The following is a 12,138-nucleotide window of genomic DNA, read 5'->3' as shown; positions in this document are numbered from 1 at the left end:
CTGTCAGGAAGGACAATATCCCACAAGTTAGGATGAATCCGTGGAACCGGTACATCGCAAAAGAAAGAAATTTATCAGGTAAGCATAAATTCTGGGTTTTTTTTAGAAATGTTCAAGACACAGTTTAAAGTTGCTGAACAATCGTTTGGATAAATGTTTCTGAGGACCTTCTCAAATCTTATTTCTTTCATGTAATTAACAAGAGTCCATGAGCTAGTGACGTATGGGATATACATTCCTACCAGGAGGGGCAAAGTTTCCCAAACCTTAAAATGCCTATAAATACACCCCTCACCACACCCACAAATCAGTTTTACAAACTTTGCCTCCAAGGGAGGTGGTGAAGTAAGTTTGTGCTAGATTCTACGTTGATATGCGCTCCGCAGCAAGTTGGAGCCCGGTTTTCCTCTCAGCGTGCAGTGAATGTCAGAGGGATGTGAAGAGAGTATTGCCTATTGAATGCAGTGATCTCCTTCTACGGGGTCTATTTCATAAGGTTCTCTGTTATCGGTCGTAGAGATTCATCTCTTACCTCCCTTTTCAGATCGACGATATACTCTTATATTTACCATTTCCTCTACTGATTCTCGTTTCAGTACTGGTTTGGCTTTCTACAAACATGTAGATGAGTGTCCTGGGGTAAGTAAGTCTTATTTTCTGTGACACTCTAAGCTATGGTTGGGCACTTTATTTATAAAGTTCTAAATATATGTATTCAAACATTTATTTGCCTTGACTCAGAATGTTCAACTTTCCTTATTTCCAGACAGTCAGTTTCATATTTGGGATTATGCATTGAATTATCATATTTTTTCTTACCTCAAAAATTTGACTTTTTTCCCTGTGGGCTGTTAGGCTCGCGGGGGCTGAAAATGCTTCATTTTATTGCGTCATTCTTGGCGCGGACTTTTTTGGCGCAAAAATTATTTTCCGTTTCCGGCGTCATACGTGTCGCCGGAAGTTGCGTCATTTTTTGACGTTATTTTGCGTCAAAGATGTCGGCGTTCCGGATGTGGCGTCATTTTTGGCGCCAAAAGCATTTAGGCGCCAAATAATGTGGGCGTCTTTTTTGGCGCTAAAAAATATGGGCGTCATTTTTGTCTCCACATTATTTAAGTCTCATTATTTATTGCTTCTGGTTGCTAGAAGCTTGTTCACTGGCATTTTTTTCCCATTCCTGAAACTGTCATTTAAGGAATTTGATCAATTTTGCTTTATATGTTGTTTTTTTCTTTTACATATTGCAAGATGTTCCACGTTGCAACTGAGTCAGAAGTTACTACAGGAAAATCACTGCACAGTGCTGGAGCTACCAAGCTAAGTCTGCTATAAACTTTTGGTATCTGTTTCTCCAGCTGTTATTTGTATTGCATGTCATGTCAAACTTATTAATGCAGATAAAATTTCCTTTAGTACTGTTACATTACCTGTTGCTGTCCGTCAACATCTAATTTTCAGAGTGTTCCTGATAACATAAGAGATTTTATTTTTTAAATCCATTAAGAAGGCTATGTCTGTTATTTCTCCTTCTAGTATACATAAAAGTCTTTTAAAACTTCTCTTTTTTTCAGATGAATTTTTAAATGAACATCATCATTCTGATACTGATAATGGTTCTTCTGGTTCAGAGGTTTCTGTCTCAGAGGTTGATGCTGATAAATCTTTGTATTTGTTCAAGATGGAATTTATTCGTTCTTTACTTAAAGAAGTGTTATTTGCATTAGAAATAGAGGATTCTGGTCCTCTTGATACTAAATGTAAACGTTTAAATAAGGTTTTTAAATCTCCTGTAGTTATTCCAGAAGTGTTTTATCTCCCTGATGCTATTTCTGAAGTAATTTCCAGGGAATGGAATAATTTGGGTAATTTATTTACTCTTTCTAGACGTTTAAGCAAATTATATCCTGTGCCATCTGACAGATTAGAGTTTGTTGGGACAAAAATCCCTAAGGTTATGGGGCTGTCTCTACTCCTGCTAATGTACTACTATTCCTATGGCAGATAGTACTTCATTTAAGGATCCTTTAGATAGGAAAATTGAATCCTTTCTAAGAAAAGCTTACTTATGTTCAGGTAATCTTCTTAGACCTGCTATATTTTTAGCGGATGTTGCTGCAGCTTCAACTTTTTTGGTTAGAAGCTTTAGCGCAACAAGTAACAGATCATAATTTTATAGCATTATTATTATTCTATAACATGCTAATAATTTTATTGGTGATACCATCTTTTGATATCATTAGAGTTGATGTCAGGTATATGTCTCTAGCTATTTTAGCTAGAAAAGCTTTATGGATTAAACTTGGAATGCTGACATGTCTTCTAAGTCAACTTTGCTTTCCCTTTCTTTCCAGGGTAAATAATCATTTCGTTCCTTTCCTCACAACAAGGAACAAAAGCCTGATCCTTCATCCTCAGGAGCGGTATCAGTTTGGAAACTATTTCCAGTTTGGAATATATCCAAGCCTTATAGAAACCTATAGCCAGCTCCTAAGTACCTATGAAGGTGCGGCCCTTATTCCAGCTCAGCTGGTATGGGGCAGATTACATTTTCTTCAAAGAAATTTGGATCAATTCCGTTCTTAATCTCTGGTTTCAGAAACATTGTTTCAGAAAGGTACAGAATTGGCTTCAAGTTAAGGCCTCCTGCTAAGAGATTCTTTTCTTTCCCGTGTCCCAATTGACACAGCAAGGCTCAGCATTTCTGAAATGTGTTTCAGATCTAGAGTTGGCTGGAGTATTTATGCCAGTTCCAGTTCTGGAACAGGGGCTGGGGTTTTATTTTATCTCTTCATTGTACCAAAGAAGGTCAATTCCTTCAGACCAGTTCTGGATCTATCATTATTGAATCGTTATGTTAGGATACCAACATTCAAGATGGTTACTGTAGGACTATCCTGCCTTTTGTTTAGCAAGGGCATTATATGTCTACAATAGATTTACAGGATGTGTATCTGCATATTCCGATTCATCCAGATCACTTTTAGTGTCTGAGATTCTCTTTTTAGACAAGCATTACCAGTTTTGTGGCTCTACTATTTGGCCTAGCCTCAGTTCCAAGAATTTTTTTCAAAGGTTCTCGGTGCCCTTCTTTCTGTAATCAGAGAATAGGGTTTTGGTATTTCCTTATTTGGACGATATCTTGGTACTTGCTCAGTCTTCTCATTTTCGAAGAATCTCATACGAATCGACTTGTGTTGTTTCTTCAAGTTCATGGTTGGAGGATCAATTCACCAATCAGTTTATTGATTCCTCAGACAAGGGTAACCTTTTTAGGTTTCTAGATAAATTCAGTGTCTATGACTCTGTCCTTGTCAGACAAGAGAAGTTTAACATTGATATCAGCTTGTCAAAACCTTCAGTCACAATCATTCCCTTTGGTAGCCTTATGCATGGAAATGTTGGATCTTAGGACTGCCGCATCAGATGCGATCTCCTTTGCTCGTTTTCACATGCGACCTCTTCAGCTCTGTATGCTGAACCAATGGTGCAGGGATTACTCAAAGATATCTCAATTAATATCTTTAAACCGATTTTACGACACTCTCTGACATGGTGGACAGATCACCATCGTTTAGTTCAGGGGGCTTCTTTGTTCTTCCGACCTGGACTATAATCTCAACAGATACGAGTCTTACAGGTTGGGGAGCTGGGTGGGGGTATCTGACGGCACAAGGGGTTTGGGAATCTCAGGAGGTGAGATTTCCGATCAACATGGAACCCCGTGCAATTTTCAGAGCTCTTCAGTCTTGGCCTCTTCTGAAGAGAGAGTTGTTCATTGTTTTCAGATAAGACATTGTCACAACTGTGGCATACATCAATCATCAAGGAGGGACTCACAGTCCTCTGGCTATGAAAGAAGTATCTCGAATTTTGGTTTGGGCGGAATCCAGCTCCTGTCTAATCTCTGCGGTTCATATCCCAGGTATGGACAATTGGAAAGCGGATTATCTCAGTCGCCAAACGTTGCATCCGGGCGAATGGTCTCTTCACCCAGAGGTATTTCTTCAGATTGTTCAAATGTGGGAACTTCCAGAAATAGATCTGATGGCTTCTCATCTAAACAAGAAACTTCCCAGGTATCTGTCCAGATCCCGGGATCCTCAGGCGGAGGCAGTGGATGCATTTTCACTTCCTTGGAAGTATCATCCTGCCTATATCTTTCCGCCTCTAGTTCTTCTTCCAAGAGTAATCTCCAAGATTCTGAAGGAATGCTCGTTTGTTCTGCTGGTAGCTCCGGCATGGCCTCACAGGTTTTGGTATGCGGATCTTGTCCGGATGGCCTCTTGCCAACCGTGGACTCTTCCGTTATGACCAGACCTTTTGTCTCAAGGTCCTTTTTTCCATCAGGATCTGAAATCCTTAAATTTAAAGGTATGGAGATTGAACGCTTGATTCTTGGTCAAAGAGGTTTCTCTGACTCTGTGATTAATACTATGTTACAGGCTCGTACATCTGTATCCAGAGAGATATATTATAGAGTCTGGAAGACTTATATTTCTTGGTGTCTTTCTCATCATTTTTCTTGGCATTCTTTTAGAATACCGAGAATATTACAATTTCTTCAGGATGGTTTAGATAAGGGTTTGTCCGCAAGTTCCTTGAAAGGTCAAATCTCTGCTCTTTCTGTTCTTTTTCACAGAAAGATTGCTATTCTTCCTGATATTCATTGTTTTGTACAAGCTTTGGTTTGTATAAAGCCTGTCATTAAGTCAATTTCTCCTCCTTGGAGTTTGAATTTGGTTCTGGGGGCTCTTCAAGCTCCTTCATTTGAACCTATGCATTCATTGGATATTAATTACTTTCTTGGAAAGTTTTGTTCCTTTTGGCCATCTCTTCTGCCAGAAGAGTTTCTGAATTATCTGCTCTTTCTTATGAGTCTCCTTTTCTGATTCTTCATCAGGATAAGGCGGTGTTGCGAACTTCTTTTGAATTTTTACCTAAAGTTGTGAATTCCAACAACATTAGTAGAGAAATTGTGGTTCCTTCATTATGTCCTAATCCTAAGAATTCTAAGGAGAAATCGTTGCATTCTTTGGATGTTGTTAGAGCTTTGAAATATTATGTTGAAGCTACGAAATCTTTCTGTAAGACTTCTAGTCTATTTGTTATCTTTTCCGGTTCTAGGAAAGGCCAGAAAGCTTCTGCCATTTCTTTGGCATCTTGGTTGAAATCTTTAATTCATCTTGCCTATGTTGAGTCGGGTAAAATTCCGCCTCAGAGAATTACAGCTCATTCTACTAGGTCAGTATCTACTTCCTGGGCGTTTAGGAATGAAGCTTCGGTTGACCAGATCTGCAAAGCAGCAACTTGGTCCTCTTTGCATACTTTTACTAAGTTCTACCATTTTGATGTATTTTCTTCTTCTGAAGCAGTTTTTGGTAGAAAAGTTCTTCAGGCAGCGGTTTCAGTTTGAATCTTCTGCTTATGTTTTTTGTTAAACTTTATTTTGGGTGTGGATTATTTTCAGCAGGAATTGGCTGTCTTTATTTTATCCCTCCCTCTCTAGTGACTCTTGTGTGGAAAGATCCACATCTTGGGTAGTCATTATCCCATACGTCACTAGCTCATGGACTCTTGTTAATTACATGAAAGAAAACATAATTTATGTAAGAACTTACCTGATAAATTCATTTCTTTCATATTAACAAGAGTCCATGAGGCCCACCCTTTTTTGGGGTGGTTATGATTTTTTTGTATAAAGCACAATTATTCCAATTCCTTATTTTATATGCTTCGCACTTTTTTTCTTATCACCCCACTTCTTGGCTATTCGTTAAACTGATTTGTGGGTGTGGTGAGGGGTGTATTTATAGGCATTTTAAGGTTTGGGAAACTTTGCCCCTCCTGGTAGGAATGTATATCCCATACGTCACTAGCTCATGGACTCTTGTTAATATGAAAGAAATGAATTTATCAGGTAAGTTCTTACATAAATTATGTTTTTTTATTGATTTCAGCTAATATTGATATTTACTGATAACTTGCTAGATAAAAATTTATTTCCAGCAAACAATTTACTAATATTTTTCAATTAATTAGCTCCACAAACAAGACAGTTGACATTGTTTTGCTTACAACGCTTAAATTAATAGGTTGTTAAAGTTATAAACAGAACTAAAGTACTGACAAAAATATAAATAGTTATTATAAAATATTTACATAGCGACAAACATACTGAGTGATTGAGAATCTGCCATCACTTTTAGTACTTTTTTCCATTTTTATATATATATATATATATATATATATATATATATATATATATATATATATATATATATATATATATATTTTTTTTATCCAGGCAATTATTTAAAGGGACATGAAACCCATTTTTTTTTCTTTCTTTGGTTCATATAGAGCATCTGATTTTTGATAAGTGGTTGCATATATGTACCTTTTTTTTACTGGCTCTCCCAGTGCATTCAGCTAGCTCCTAGTAGTGCACTGCTTCTTCAAAAAAGGATACCAGGAGAATGAAACAAATTAGATAACATAATTAATCAGTTGTTTAAAATTGTATTCTCTATCTGAATCTTGAAATTTAAAAACAAATGGGTTTCATGTTCCTTTAACAATTTGTTTTTATGATTTCAGTTGTATAGCTTTGATATAAAATTACATTTTCATGGGGGGCAGAGTTAACCTTCAATGTGACCAGATGTGTTTTGCAGGAGCTCCTGGCTACTATATCTAACGGTTGATATCCTATAAATACAAGCTTTAACTTTCTATGAAGTGACCCATCCTAACCCCAGGAACACTAAGGGGACCAAAGTGATTGAATCGGGGGTGTGCTGCTATCTTATGCCCAATGCCTGCGCCACATGTCATGGCGTCCCTAAACAGTTCGAGCAGCCTGCAAGCCATACAGACCGACCAGTTGACTGATAACTGGGAACGTGACCTCCTGCAGCTGATCGTGGACCAGATTGGCTACTATAGACATCTGATATGACCCCTCGCTGCCCATGCGGACATGAAGAGCATAAGGACAGATGTGCGGACACAGATGAAGTGCCTGGACTAGCCGATCTGGCCACTGGTACCCTAGAACTAGAAGTCCCCATATGTGGAAATAACTGTGAATCTGTTCTATACATTCAGGCCGCAACCCAGAATGGAAGCCCAGCTGACAGTACATCGGATGCTGCAATACTAGTCTTAGCCCTGCATAGTGAGAGCTTTCTTCAGACTGGAGACTGTCTGGCTAATAGCTCAAAAACTCTAAAACTAAGGTGTTTAGTTTGTTTAATCCTTTCTTTTTGAGTGAAATCTCCCCTTCTGGCTAATAGCTGCATAGAGATGGAGCAGAAGATCCTTGACCCTAGTGCTCATGTGCCACCTTCCAGTTACGATCTACACTTGTAACAGAGACCGGAGTGATCCTGAGTTTTGGCCACGCATCCACCGTGGTAAGAGAGGAGACAGATGCGGGTACTAACTTTGTGATAATGGTGATAGCTAAAGACAGCATGAAGAAGAAAGGAGTGAAAGCCCCGAGGTCCATAAATGAATTGCCTCAAAATTTAAGTTTTCTTACCTTTCTTTGGCGAGCATGTATGATCCACATGATTGTGAAGTGTCGGCTTCCACACAGGAAAACTTTGCAAATGGATTTGACTGCCTCACACAACTCCATTAACTATGGGAAATCCAGAATCGGGTAGTACATAACATACTCTCCGTTGACAGATAGAAGCTGGAACTTACATCCCAGACTGGACTGGACTTTCAATACTCCCATAATTATATGCAAGGTTCTTTGATAGCTATAGTTAGTTTTTTCCCCACTTGTCTGCTATGTGTATCATTAATAAATGTATGATTTACCCTGCTCTCCCTCTGACATTATAACAGTAAAAGGGTATAGTACAGAAATATAGGGCCAGATATATATGTGTACTTACTACAAAAGCATAAATATATAGGTTTCATAGCTCAGTTTTATACTGCTGGTGGATTAAGATCTGCTATTATGAAGAACATTTACTTCTTCATAGTTTCTCAATGGATACTCCTATTCCCCAGTGTTTTCTATATTATGGGTTATATCCTGTTCATGCAGATATAAACCGTGACATAAGTGTTTAGACTCCAACTTTTAGCATACATGGTCAATTTGTGTAACATGTATTTGATTTTTAACTGCATCCAATATTTCTCTCTCTTTGCTTCCCAAACTATAGACAGTGTTGCAATGATGTATGGGTAATCTTGATAGATATATGCCTTAATTGTAGGACCTTCTGTAATATCTGTTCTCTGATCTACATCACTGACCCACAATTTAGTTTACATTTAGCTAACATATACTGTCTATTTGTTGATCTAGCTCTGTATATTGTATTGTGGACTTCATACATGCCTATGGTACCGGTATTTTATTAGACTCTCGCAGGTCCAACTGAAATACCTATGCATGACATGCTAGCTTTATGCATGTTTCTAAAGTTATAGGTCTGCTAAAAATTATTTTCTAGATTGGCCTACTGTTTCTTTTGAAGTGAACTGATCTTAAATAAGACTATATATAATAATTGATGTAGTTTAACTCTAGTTCTGTCTGTAAACACTCATATTGATTGAGAAAGTGTACCGGATATAACTCTGTTTTCCATTAGTTTATTAGGAAGGTCCCTACCTAGTTTAGTATACACTATTATAGTAGCCCTCCATAAGCTGTAACAATATAGTCTACATATATGTTCATCAAGCCCTTACTTTTCATATCCTGCCCATATCTTTATATGCACTATATTACATAGACTATGATACGCAAGGGAGGTAAACTTTTTACTCTCGTCTCTGGGGTATAGGGCCCATGCCCCTAAGTCAGAGCATTACAGGGAGTGCAGATTTTATTAGGCAAGTTGTATTTTTGAGGATTAATTTTATTATTGAACAACAACCATGTTCTCAATGAACCCAAAAAACTCATTAATATCAAAGCTGAATAGTTTTGGAAGTAGTTTTTAGTTTGTTTTTAGTTATAGCTATTTTAGGGGGATATCTGTGTGTGCAGGTGACTATTACTGTGCATAATTATTAGGCAACTTAACAAAAAACAAATATATACCCATTTCAATTATTTATTACCAGTGAAACCAATATAACATCTCAACATTCACAAATATACATTTCTGACATTCAAAAACAAAACAAAAACAAATCAGTGACCAATATAGCCACCTTTCTTTGCAAGGACACTTAAAAGCCTGCCATCCATGGATTCTGTCAGTGTTTTGATCTGTTCACCATCAACATTGCGTGCAGCAGCAACCACAGCCTCCCAGACACTGTTCAGAGAGGTGTACTGTTTTCCCTCCTTGTAAATCTCACATTTGATGATGGACCACAGGTTCTCAATGGGGTTCAGATCAGGTGAACAAGGAGGCCATGTCATTAGATTTTCTTCTTTTATACCCTTTCTTGCCAGCCACGCTGTGGAGTACTTGGACGCGTGTGATGGAGCATTGTCCTGCATGAAAATCATGTTTTTCTTGAAGGATGCAGACTTCTTCCTGTACCACTGCTTGAAAGGTGTCTTCCAGAAACTGGCAGTAGGACTGGGAGTTGAGCTTGACTCCATCCTCAACCCGAAAAGGCCCCACAAGCTCATCTTTGATGATACCAGCCCAAACCAGTACTCCACCTCCACCTTGCTGGCGTCTGAGTCGGACTGGAGCTCTCTGCCCTTTACCAATCCAGCCACGGGCCCATCCATCTGGCCCATCAAGACTCACTCTCATTTCATCAGTCCATAAAACCTTAGAAAAATCAGTCTTGAGATATTTCTTGGGACAGTCTTGACGTTTCAGCTTGTGTGTCTTGTTCAGTGGTGGTCGTCTTTCAGCCTTTCTTACCTTAGCCATGTCTCTGAGTATTGCACACCTTGTGCTTTTGGGCACTCCAGTGATGTTGCAGCTCTGAAATATGGCCAAACTGGTGGCAAGTTGCATCTTGGCAGCTGCACGCTTGACTTTTCTCAGATCATGGGCAGTTATTTTGCGCCTTGGTTTTTCCACACGCTTCTTGCGACCCTGTTGACTATTTTGAATGAAACGCTTGATTGTTCGATGATCACGCTTCAGAAGCTTTGCAATTTTAAGAGTGCTGCATCCCTCTGCAAGATATCTCACTATTTTTGACTTTTCTGAGCCTGTCAAGTCCTTCTTTTGACCCATTTTGCCAAAGGAAAGGAAGTTGCCTAATAATTATGCACACCTGATATAGGGTGTTGATGTCATTAGACCACACCCCTTCTCATTACAGAGATGCACATCACCTAATATGCTTAATTGGTAGTAGGCTTTCGAGCCTATACAGCTTGGAGTAAGACAACATGCATAAAGAGGATGATGTCAAAATACTCATTTGCCTAATAATTCTGCACTCCCTGTAATATGCAAAGTGGTTTTAGGTCTCCTGATGGATGATCACCAGTACTGTGAGGACTGAGAGTGTAATTCCAAATGATATCTAGCAACCTATTTACAGTTTTTATCCTTAGATTCCTGGTAGCTGGTCACCTGGCTATAACTTGTGTTACCAATGCCCAACACCAATGTTTGCTAGTCCTTAATATACCCATAGTGTAAACCAATAATACCCATGTTCGTATTTAGTATAATATCATCTGGTTTATGGTTTATATGGCTATGTTAGCTCCCATAATATGTATCCGCCAACAATAAAAAAAAAAAGTGTATCTCCCCTTACCCGTTCTCGCTCTGTGAGATAGAGCGGGTCATATCCATTATCCCTTTCCCGTCTCCGTCCAGTGATGACCGCAATCCCTGAGGGGAGATACAACATATGTCCCTTTACCGTATGGGTCCAGTGGTGGTATACTTTCGATGCCAACCATGCCTTCAATTTCTATTTCTTTTTTTTTGGCCCCTAGCCTCACCCTTGAGTTTAGGATGGCTCTGCCCCCAATCACCCCTTACCCCCCCCCCCCTTTACACCATTGAGCTTACTTCGGAAGCAATGGAAAATAAATCCTATAGAAACATTTATTTCTTGTCAGTGATCTTAAAAATTCCCAGTTATAGATAGACTTTGAAGTGTGAACAACACATTTTCTATATTGAAAAGGAATAGACAGATTGATAAAAGACCTATTGTACCACTACTACTATCTCAGTATTAATTGTATACATCTTTCTGATCACTTGTATTTCTCTGAAAGATGATGATTGGTTGATGAGTGTAATACTTATGTTTACAGAATAACAGAATATTACCAAAAATGGTTGAAACCTATTGCATAATTTGTTGTTGACTTATATATTTAATGATTTATACTCTACCAAGCCCAAAAGTGGCTTTTTGCAATTCTACATACACTGTATATGTTTATAACAACCTCAATAAAAAAAATACTTTGGGGAAAAAAAAAATAACTTGCATGGTTCAGATAAACCATGTAATTTTACATTTTGAGTTTACTTTTATTATTAAATGTATTTCAATCTCTTGGTATACTTTTGTAAAAAAAAAAAAATACAACAATAATAATAGGTATGCTAAGGAGCATGCATGAATTACTGAGAGCTAGCTGGTGATTGGAAGCTATACATATATGCCTCTTGTCATTGACTCAGCAGCGCTGTTTAGCTTTGTCCTAGTAGTGCTTTTCTACTTTGTTTAACCCATGTTCAGGGGTTAAACACATAGTCATATGCAAACAATAATGAAACAATCAAATGCTCTATTTTTCTTTTTGCACTTTCGACATTATTTAATTTATCTATTGTTTTCAGACAGAATATTTGTTTTAATGCGGTCTTCCCCCTTAAATTTGTAACGCGCGTCAGGTGTTGTCCAAGCAAAACTTTTTTTTTTTCTCCCAATGCAAAACTTTTTTTTTCTCCCCACGCATCAGCTGTTGGGTTAGCACTGTTAGCACTGTAAGCCTTTAAGATTGTACACGCCATATTTGTTTTTTCCACACACATAGGGCACTTCTACTTTTTACGCACATCGGCCTCCGGGTCTGCATGTGTCAAGTAAGCACATGTAACCTCGGGATTGCACATTTCTGGTTTTGGTACACATTCCCTGTCTTTTAGCACACTCTCCAGTCATCTGATGTGGAGTTTGCTTGTTTTGGATTAACGCTCCTGACCAAGT

The 12,138-nt window shown here is 38.3% G+C and overlaps 1 protein-coding gene across 1 annotated transcript in view; it reads left to right on the top strand.

The window, feature by feature from the left end:
- The window catches only part of ASCC3 (activating signal cointegrator 1 complex subunit 3), a 1,409,126-nt gene that overhangs the window by 729,783 nt on the left and 667,205 nt on the right, over window positions 1-12,138 (top strand). The gene's annotated exons all lie outside the window — the stretch shown is intronic.

This window comes from Bombina bombina, chromosome 4 (assembly GCF_027579735.1).
Source record: "Bombina bombina isolate aBomBom1 chromosome 4, aBomBom1.pri, whole genome shotgun sequence".
NCBI lineage: Eukaryota > Metazoa > Chordata > Amphibia > Anura > Bombinatoridae > Bombina > Bombina bombina.
Note: the sequence above shows the minus strand (reverse complement) of the source record. Positions and strands in the feature narration are given on the sequence as shown.